Source organism: Citrus sinensis, chromosome 8, assembly GCF_022201045.2.
Source record: "Citrus sinensis cultivar Valencia sweet orange chromosome 8, DVS_A1.0, whole genome shotgun sequence".
Classification (NCBI taxonomy): domain Eukaryota; kingdom Viridiplantae; phylum Streptophyta; class Magnoliopsida; order Sapindales; family Rutaceae; genus Citrus; species Citrus sinensis.
This window is the reverse complement of record NC_068563.1, coordinates 11,213,439-11,223,569: the sequence shown is the minus strand read 5'-3', so window position 1 is coordinate 11,223,569 and position 10,131 is coordinate 11,213,439. Positions and strand designations below refer to the sequence as shown.

The 10,131-nt window shown below is 34.7% G+C and overlaps 1 long non-coding RNA gene across 1 annotated transcript; it reads left to right on the top strand.

The window, feature by feature from the left end:
* Positions 1 to 7,429: 7,429 nt before the first annotated feature.
* On the top strand, positions 7,430 to 9,167 carry LOC127899442 (uncharacterized). Its single transcript, XR_008051299.1, has 3 exons — positions 7,430 to 7,711; positions 7,882 to 7,991; positions 8,730 to 9,167. It is a non-coding gene; the product is annotated as an uncharacterized LOC127899442 (long non-coding RNA).
* Positions 9,168 to 10,131: the final 964 nt, after the last annotated feature.

Below are 10,131 nucleotides of genomic sequence, written 5' to 3'. Positions count from 1 at the left end.
GGTTAATGAGGAAGGACATGTGGTTAACAGAATAGATTTGAAACCTATTGCTAAGGTGTGGGTGAAATTTTTAAAATCTAGGCTTATGCCCACCACTCACACTACAACGGTTTCATAAGAAAGATTGGTTTTGCTATATGTCCTTGTTAGAGGGCTGCCCATAGATGTGGGTAGCATTATTGAAAAACAAATCCGAGAGTGTGCAGCCAAAACTCATCGAATTGCTGCTTTATTATTTCCTTCACTTGTCACCAGTATTTGTGTAGTTTCAGGTGTTCGTCTTGAAGCCAGCGATGAGCATGTCAAAAATGATGGTGCCTTTACGGCACAAACAATTGAAAGAGTTGCTGGCGAGAGTGCTGGAACAACAATTGAACCAGTAGCTGTAACAAGAGCACGACGAACCCTCGGCTTAGAACAAGCCATCCAGGCACTCAGCACTAGTATTTATCAGTGTGTAGAAGCTCAACAGAGGGAAAATGGTAGGTTTTGGAGCTATCTACAGCACCTGGATGGACAACTACACCAATTCGCTGAATACATGAAGCGCAATCATCGGAATTTCCCTGTTTCCCTGCTCCAGCAATACAAGTTTGACACTAGCACCACAGGTGCTCCAGGTGAGACCAGTGAAGAAGCCACTGCTTCAGATGAACCAGCAGAGCAAGCTACAATTGAACCTCTAGCAGAAGTTGACTTAGAAAATGCTGAACCATCTGACCCACCTGAGGATGAAGGTGACAAATCTGAGACTGATAGCTCACCCTCAAAGGTAGAGGAAAATTCAAAGCAAGAACGTGAGGAACCACCCATCTCATCCCAATCCAAAACTAGGAAGCGACACATTATTCAAGAAGAGGAGGAGGAAGACCATGACATGGAGCCACCTATTCCAGTCCTTTCCGGCAAAGGAAAGGCCAAGGGTAAAGAAAAGATGGCAACACCTCCAGCCTCTGACGATGAGATTGAGCAAATCAATGCTAAACTGGCTGCTGCAGCAACCAGAGCCATGCCTACATCTGAACAAGCCAAGCAACTACTTAAGGTCATTGCTGCCATCACAGCTGAGGGCCAGGCAGCTGATGCATTGACCCCTAAACCTCCACAACAAACTCCTAACCAGCCTATCCGCACCAGTCCAAGGCAACCCAGTAAATGAAAAGGCAGTACATTGGCGGATACTGCTAAAGCAAACCCAGCCACAACTCATCTCACCAGCCCTGCAGCGAAAAGGACAAAGCCATTGCCAGCCCCCTCCCCAAAGGCTTCACCAAAGGATAAGTTGCGCAGTGCCTCTAAGAAGCGCTGATAGAATCGACATCATGGGCTGCAGTCTCCACCACAGGGGAGTACTTTTATCTCGCTAGTTGCCTTTTTGTTTTTTTTTTTTAAAAAAAGAGATTTGTCTGTCCAATTGTGTGTTTTTTATTTTTGTTTGCTTGTGAGGACACAACACCTCTCAAGTTTGGGGGGATTGTTTCCGAATGCATGTGTTTTATGTATGTGTTTATGTTTGTGTTGTGTGAAGCTCTATTATCTGTTATTTGTGTATGGATTTGAAAACCTAATGAAGATAAATTGAGTGTTATTCAGTATTTATGAGAATGCCAAGTAGAGATAGTTATAGATAGAAGTGAAATTTTGTCCCAACACTTAGCCCGTGATTGATTTGTATGAGACTGCTAGAGCAAAACCAAAAGAATAGAAAAAGTCTTAAGTTTTGAAGGGAGAAGCATGTTTAGTGACTGTGATATTGATGAAATAAAACTTTGCTCCAATGGTTTAAGTTGCTGAGTAACCAGATCTAAGTATGCACCCCATATGCAGAAATGTGTAAAAAGGCAGCGAGAGTTATGACCAGTGTTGTAGCATATATATCTTATAAAAAAAATATATTAATATATATATATGTGTGTGTGTGTGTGTGTGTGTTTGTGTGTGTGTGTGTGTGTGTGTGTGTCCTCTGTCTAACGCATTGAGTAGCCAGGTCTGTTCATGAGCCCTATGTTAAGCCTTTAGTCAAAGATATCTTGAGATAAGACTATACCACAGATATTGTTGCAGCAACTCTGATCTGGGCATGGTTTGAGTAATTAGGTGTCATCATTACAAGTGATTGACATTCACATGAAAAATAAATGTTACAGTGAAGAGGTTGATTATCCCCCAGATTATCAATGTTAAAGCTATTACAGTTTGAATATGTGGAATTTATGCTACCCCTTGTAAGAATGAAGTCTATGATTGCTGAAATTTCAACAATCCTTTGGTAATGTTACAGCATATCGGAAATTCAATCACAAGGCAGCACACACACACTATGGACAGAAAGAAGCTTAAGTCTAGAAGTGATTTACTATGGGCATTTGTGTATGATTGGGAATATGATCTGAAGGTGGAAGAATCTTTGCAAGTTTGATAAAAGAGCTGAAGTTGTGTGCATGTTTGTTTGCGGGAACTATTAGTATGTGTCATTACTTGAGGACAAGCAATAGTTTAAGTTTGGGGGTGTGATAACTCTAGGAAATGAGAATTATTACATCTGTTCTAGACTTGAATAAAGGTCATTTAGAGAGCAAATAGTGTGTTTTGATTACATTTTGGTGACCTTTTGCATAAACGTTCATTTTAGTTGAGTTTTAACAAGTTTTGCTTGAATCATAGTAATTTGTGCTAAAAACAGGTTTTAAATTGTAGGTTTTAAATTCATGAAAGATGCAGAGACAGTAGATGGAAAGGGGAGGAAAGAATATGTTCACAAAAGAAAGAAAGCACAATCAGAAGTAATACAAGTGTTGTTGCGGATGTTAGAGCAACCAGTGCTATAACAATCTGGGAGTAACGTGGGAGAGAATCTAGGCGCGGTCAGCAATTAAATCACGATCTGCATGTTTCCTAATTTAAACACATGCATGCTCATAGGTTTCAATTTTTAACCTAATTTCAAATATATAAAGGAGGCATGCACCACATAGCAAACGGCAGAGAAATATTATCATCCAAAAACAATTAAAAAGGCGAGAAGAAGAAGAAGATTATGGAGTACTGTTCGGCATCGTTGAAGAACCGAGAAGGATCCTTAGATTTTCATCGTGCTCAATTCATATTATCTTTCTTCCTTTGATTGCTTGGATGTATTCTGTTATCAGTATATTTATGTTTACTTTTCTCATTCAGAATATGAACTAAATTTAAGTGTAGTTGAGTGACAAATAATCCAATGGGTTCTTGACTGTTCTTATATGTTGCTGTGATAATGTTGTAGCATTATACTCTAATAGTTTTTATGATCATAATTGTTATTTCGGTTGACCACCCATTTAATGATTTCAGTTAAGATAGAGCATAAAAAGGGCATGTCTTAGCAGACATTATTGGAGTATTACTTGTTCTTAAGTTGAGTTTCCTGGATTAGGTTATCTTATATCCCATAAGGGCAATACTTGAATTAAGATTTGTGATATCCTAGATATAGGTGTTCACCTTGTAGGGTAGAGAGATTAAAGGTTATAAAGTCATCCATTAAATTTATGAACAACTAGTCATTGTTAGTAGATTTAAAAGTATGAGATTTCCAACATGCGATAGCTGCGGAAGCAGATTTGTTCTACCCAGTGCTGCAGCACTTACCACAACAACTGGTGCTAATTCGGTAATCAACAGTCACCCCATTAGGAGAGTTTGATCATTCAATTACTACATTCCCAATTGAATTTTAAATACAATTAATTTAGTTTATTTCGTACAAGTATTAGTTTATTTCTATCTCTCATAATTATTGGTTACAGAAGAACAATTTGACAAGTGTTTGTTTCGATCTTTAGTTGGTTGCATTATTGTGATTACTTTGGAACTTTGATTAACATCAATCCATGTGGAGACGATCTTGAATACTTATTACTTTATTACGTGTTGTGTATACTTGCACTTTGGCATTGGTAATAATTGATTATATAAATCAACCAACAGTAGGGTGGTTAAAAATCTTTGTACAAATTAAAGCAGATAAGAGACAAGGGTACAAGAGATTTGATCAAGGGCAGAATTCACCAAAAGGGAGCACGATCACTGTATATACTTCAAAAGACTACAAGATGTAGTTTTCATCTATTTGTTACTCTATGTTGACAAAACGCTTGTAACTTCGAAGAATGGAGATGAAATTATAGAAGCAGATAACTTATGAGTTTAAGATGAAAGACTTGGGTAATGTACAGAGAATACTTGGGTTAGACATTTCGTAGGGACAAGAAGAATGAGAGCATGTAGTTGACCTAATGGTCTATTTTAAAGAAGAAGCTAGAAAGATTTAGTACAAATGACAAAGACTAAGCTAGTTTGTACTCTTCTAGCTCCTAAACTCTTCTTCATGTCATTTTCCTTAAGTAAAGCACGAGTATATGGCTCATCCTTTGTAAACTTGTGTTATGGGTAGTCATATAGATGTGATGGTGTATATAAGGTCTAATATATCTCAAGCAGTGAGCATGGTTTATAGGTCTGGGAAAGATTCACTAGCTTGAAATTATGTGGATTCTCTAATATGAGTATGAGATAATTTGTGAAGGCATTTCCTTTCAGGAATTTTAAAATACGGTTGGCTTGATCCTAGTAGCTGGGTATATAGGCAGTCGAATTGACACAACCATTTTGAATCCTTAATAAATGATTACTTTGGGGATGATGATTCATTAGTAGTCGGCTCATATTTGTGCAAATCTTCGCCAAGATGCAGAATTGTTGAAAATTCAAAAGTAAAAGGGGGCTCACATGTTGGTTCATTTTGAATGCACTGAATCCGCATGCCTTTCTTGACAAAAACTGACAATTTGGATTATTATAGCTGCGTGCATGATTTGTCAAAAATGAAGAATTCAATTGCTATTTTTCAAGACTTTTTGCCGTTAATTTCTTAGACTTTTAAATGCATTAAATGGTGAAGCTCAACTATAAATAGAGAAGCAATTCTCATTTGTTAGCATCCCCAAAATGTAGTGTGTGAGAGCTTAAGTGGTGAGCTCTCTAAGGAGTGTAGAGAGAGTTCAAAGAGAGGGAGTATCTACAAGTGAGTTCTTAGAAAGTTTGGAAGACCATTTCCATGGGTATTCAGTTGGGTTCTACACTATTTGTAGAGATGTTTGAGAACGTGTCCTGGGGAAATTGTTTCCTTCAAAAGTGTGTGAGAGTACTAGGTATGTTTGGATATTTGGGAAGTGAGGTTTTATTATTCAAATTTGTAATATATTAATTGTTAGTAAAACAATTATTATTTCTTGCCTCGGAGAACGTAAGCTTTATTACCGAACCACGTAAAATTCTTATATCTTTTATTTTTATGTAAATATTTGGTGCATATTGATTCCGCATTTGTACACAAGTGGTGTCAAACCACAATAGATATGCTTCTGCGACACAACACTTTTGACTAATTCAAAATTAACCAACAACATAAAATCAAGTAAATAAAATAAAAAATTTAAACAATTTTATAGAGTTTGTATCAAATTCATACATTTTATTATCTTTATTTGATGCCGCTGCTAGAGCATGGTTTTGCAGCAGAGGGTCGTATTTTCATTTACGTTGGACAGTTACCGTAATTCCTTACATTCAATATTAGTTCTTAATTAATTGAAGTAATATAATGTGGCCATGTTGGTCTATAATGTGAGTTAGACTTGGCAATTTATGCGATACAGAAGTTTCTCCATCTCTTGCAACTAACACTATTTTGGATGATCTTGCTAAATATGATTTAAAAAATCACATAGAACCCAAGCTGCTAGACTTCGAATAACAGCTTGCATCTCTTTGATTTCATCTGAATTAAAGATAGTTGATTGAAGCAAAACAGATTAATCATGATTATAAATAACAGGGCAGTAACAGAAAATAAGGTAGCACAAAATTCCCTAATTTCATTTAGCCTTCATGTAAGGTATTGACTGATCCTAATCAACTCATCAGAAACCAAAAAACCGGATAAAGAGACGAATTAAAACAATGAACAATCCCTGACGCACAATTCTGGAATCACTTGAGACACCCAGATTTATGAAGACAAATCTGACCAGCAATTTATCCAGTAAAGATTACAATTTACAAAGATCAAAAGAAAGTTACAGAAATTCTAAGGAAACAGGGAAAGAACCAAAATGATGAAATTTAACGCTCTAAAAATGATCCAACAAGCTGTTGTTTGTATCAGCAGCTAGCTAGCTGTTATCATTCTGTTTATAGCTCACTCACTAACCCAGAAAACCCTTCAGTCTGTGCTTTTAGTTCATGTTAGCGGATTTTACAATGAGGACCCTGAAGTTGATACTAATTACATCCCTAAAATAATATCAACCTTGTCAAACAGATCAAGTTGTCTCTGGTGATGTAAAAACTTGATGTAAATTCACGTAAATATTTTGGCATGACACTTAGCAAGTCTACACAAAACTTGAACTTGGGAGGGGGAATCAACTGGGACATTCTATTTGCTGAAGGGTAAACTTCAATTCATCCTCCAAACAAAATAATTATCTCTTTCACAGTCATCTTAACAATAAATGGGGGTTTATTAGGGTCAATTAAAGATTGCCGTCCTAATTAAAAGGTAAAGTGAACTCTACCCTTTGCAAAATTGATATCGATGTGGAATTTGTCCAAAATCATTGCCCTTTACCAACCTCACCTCTGCTCTCATTGGCATATATTTTTATTTAAATATAAAATAATGTGGTTAATATTTAAAATAATAATATTTTATAAAATTTATTTGTTATTCCAAAGACAAGTGTCGGTCTAACTTAATGATAAAAAAAAGAATTCAGAAAAATTTGGATCATGTTATTATAAAGATTTGTTAAACAATGAGTCAATGATTGAGATTTATTTTTTTCATTTTTCATTTCTTTTGACTAACGTCTATTGATTTGGTGCTCAATATAAATATAATTTGTTACCAAACCACTAAATCTTTGTCCCTTCTACCATTTGTACATTTATAGTAATGTATGGTTAAAATTTAATTAGGTATATATTTTTTCTTATACAGTAACTACTAACCACTGAATGGAATCTGAAAAAGAACATGCAAATTAAATCATCCTCTTATTTAATTAGCAACAATATGTACAATAAGTTCTAAATATAAGATATTTCACATCCGTATAAGGGACACGGCTACCATGCAGGGCATAAAATCCCTGTATGGTACAGGGGCTGCCCTTAAGCCGTTGGATTCAGCTTATTTGAATCCAATGGTTGGGGTTTTAGTTTGAAAAAAAAAAGAAAAAAATGAATAAAAGCAGAAAAAAATATGGCAACCGGTTCAAACGGGGTAGTTACAGTACGTAAAAAATTACCGTTGGATTGAATAGAGTGGATCCAATGGCTGAGATTTGTTTTATTATTCAATAATTAAAAAAATTTGAAAGAACAAACCTGTAAAACTGAAATAAACAAAAAAAAAACCCACCACTCACTCACCTCACCGTCACCACTCCCTCACCTCACACACGTCAAACACCTCACCACTCCTCACCTCACACACGCCTCACCACGGCCATCAACGGCGGCGGCTGAAGGAGTTCCTAGGCAACGATCAACGAAGGCAGAAGGATGGGCTGATGTTCTTCGTTGACAATGATCAGTGGCGGCACAAGCACAGCCCCGTTCCTCGCCCCACATTCTCTTTACCGCCAGAATCATCAAGCAAAACGTTAGTATTAGATTAGATTTTCTGAATTAATTTATAATTAGGGTTTGATTTGAACTGTATCAAGGTTAGATTTGAATGATTGATTTGGGTTTGATTTTAATTGTTGATTTGGGTATGAATTAAAATTTTTATTGATTTATAGTGTTGGTTTATGTCTTTCCCTTCTCAAGCTGTTGGGCAACAGTGCATGGATCGACAGCAACAAAGAGCAGGGGCTACACAGGCACAGCCTCGGCTTCGGCCTTAGCCTCAACCTGGCGATTTATCTGCTATACTCGGTGTATTCCTCACTTCCATTGCTATTGTCTCACTGGCAAATTCTCTCTTATTCCTAATTCGTGCTTTTACGCATATTTAGTCACTTTCAATCTGGTTTATCAGTTAATGTGTATGATATTGTGTTCTATTTCTTGGTTTTTTCGCAACACGAAACTTTTTTTTTTTACACTTGGTTGACCATTTTCGGCCAATTATATTTGATTTTATAGTCACAATTTTTTCTCATTTAGTACATTTTAGGTTTTAATGGTGACTTAAATCTTCTTTTTTTAATTGTTTGAGTTGAATCCTGTAGCTCTGTAAATATTAAGTGTTGGGTTCTCACCTGAATAAAGGGCTTTCCTTGGAGTGAAATAGTGAAATGAACAACGATTTCAATTGACTAGTTGTAAAGTTTAATTTTTTCCTAAAATGAGCAGATCAACAATATATTATCATGGGCAGTGATTTTACCCATATTTTGCTTGGTTGCTTGCCTACTAGTATGAACACTTTATTGCTTTGAAAACTCATTTACTATATTAATGCTGTGGTGGTAAGTTTCTTGTATGTATATCTGTAGTTATATTATTTTGATTGGAATTTTCTGTATTTAACTCTGAAACTGACTTGCTGGATTTAAGTAATAATTAGTTATTTTAGTGAAAGTTTGAGCATTTGTGTAGGTATGAAAGTAATATTAAGTTCATTTTGAACAATATGTTGTTTTGATGAATATAGCTTTGGAATGAATTTTCAGATGATGTCAATGCCAAACAATAGATTGTCATTGCTTCCTGGAAGAATAGACCAATCAAGTTACCCTTGTCATACCTAGAAATTATTTGGAGGGGGCAGGATCTGTTGGATGATGAACTTTGCTGTAGCTTTGTTGCAATTTTGTTTGCTGCAGAATTTTAGGCTTGGCTTCAGTAAATATAGGTTGATATTTGCAAGGCATCTTTTATACGGCTTATGTAAAAAATTTTTCTTTTTCATTTACATTGCTGGGTTTCGTTGTAGTTGCTGAGCAAGTGATAGAACACATTCAATTTTATACAACAATTATAAGTATTGACCATGAGGCAGGATACTGGAAAATTGTTGTGTTATTACCCCTCAATGGTAAAATGATTGCAATTGGTATGGTGATCACAATTGATGACTTTTGAATGAAACCATATGTTTTAATTATTTATTTATCCTGTTATTTATTTTAATAAAGCATAGTTTATTTCATTTGCATGGATGTTTATTTCACAAGATACTTATTTGAAAAATGTAAAAAAAAATGGTATATTGCTAAAAAATAAATACGTTGTTAATAAGTTGTGCTAAGCTTTTACTTTAAAACTACTTACCTTTCTTCCTTTTTTTTTTATTTGCCGTAAATTTATGCAATATATCAATCCACTTTTTTTTCGGAGATGGTACTTGTAATAAGGTTGGATGATGCACTTGGTGTAATGTACTAGATTTTGGTGGATTTTTAGGATGATATGTAAAAAATATTATGTTTGACATAGGAATAGTTAATTTGATTTATTTTCGTTAAATTGTGTTTCCTATAATTAGTTAAAATAAAATAAAAATAAATTGATTAAATTGATTTAGCGGAATGGAGAAATAAGCCTATAAATTTGTATGGGAATTAATAGAATTAAAAATGATTGTAAGGTTATTTATAAGAGCTCTTCTGAATTTAAAAGCAAATTCAGATTAGAATATTATTATTTTGTTGGTTCCTTTATTCATAATACAAATACTTCAAAAGTGATTATATTTATAAAAAATTAGAAGAAAAATGTTAACAAAATAATATTATTGAATGTCTAAAACGAACACTTGTAGTCTAAGGTATAACCATTGAAAGATTAAAATCAGTGCACTAAATTCAAGTGAAACGGTTAGATTTAAGACTAAATAAATAGTATTCATACAATGAGTGTTGTTAAATCCCTTAATATTCTTCTAATGCTTATGTTAAAGTCACTTTACAAAATGGTGGATTAAAAATTTTCGGGTGTTTGGAAAATAATTATCTAAAACATTGAATAGTAAATTTAAAACACATATATGTAACAATGAGTACCTCCGTAACAATGAACATAAACATCAAATATGAAACTTCGAACTTGAAACATAAAACAGGAATCATAAAC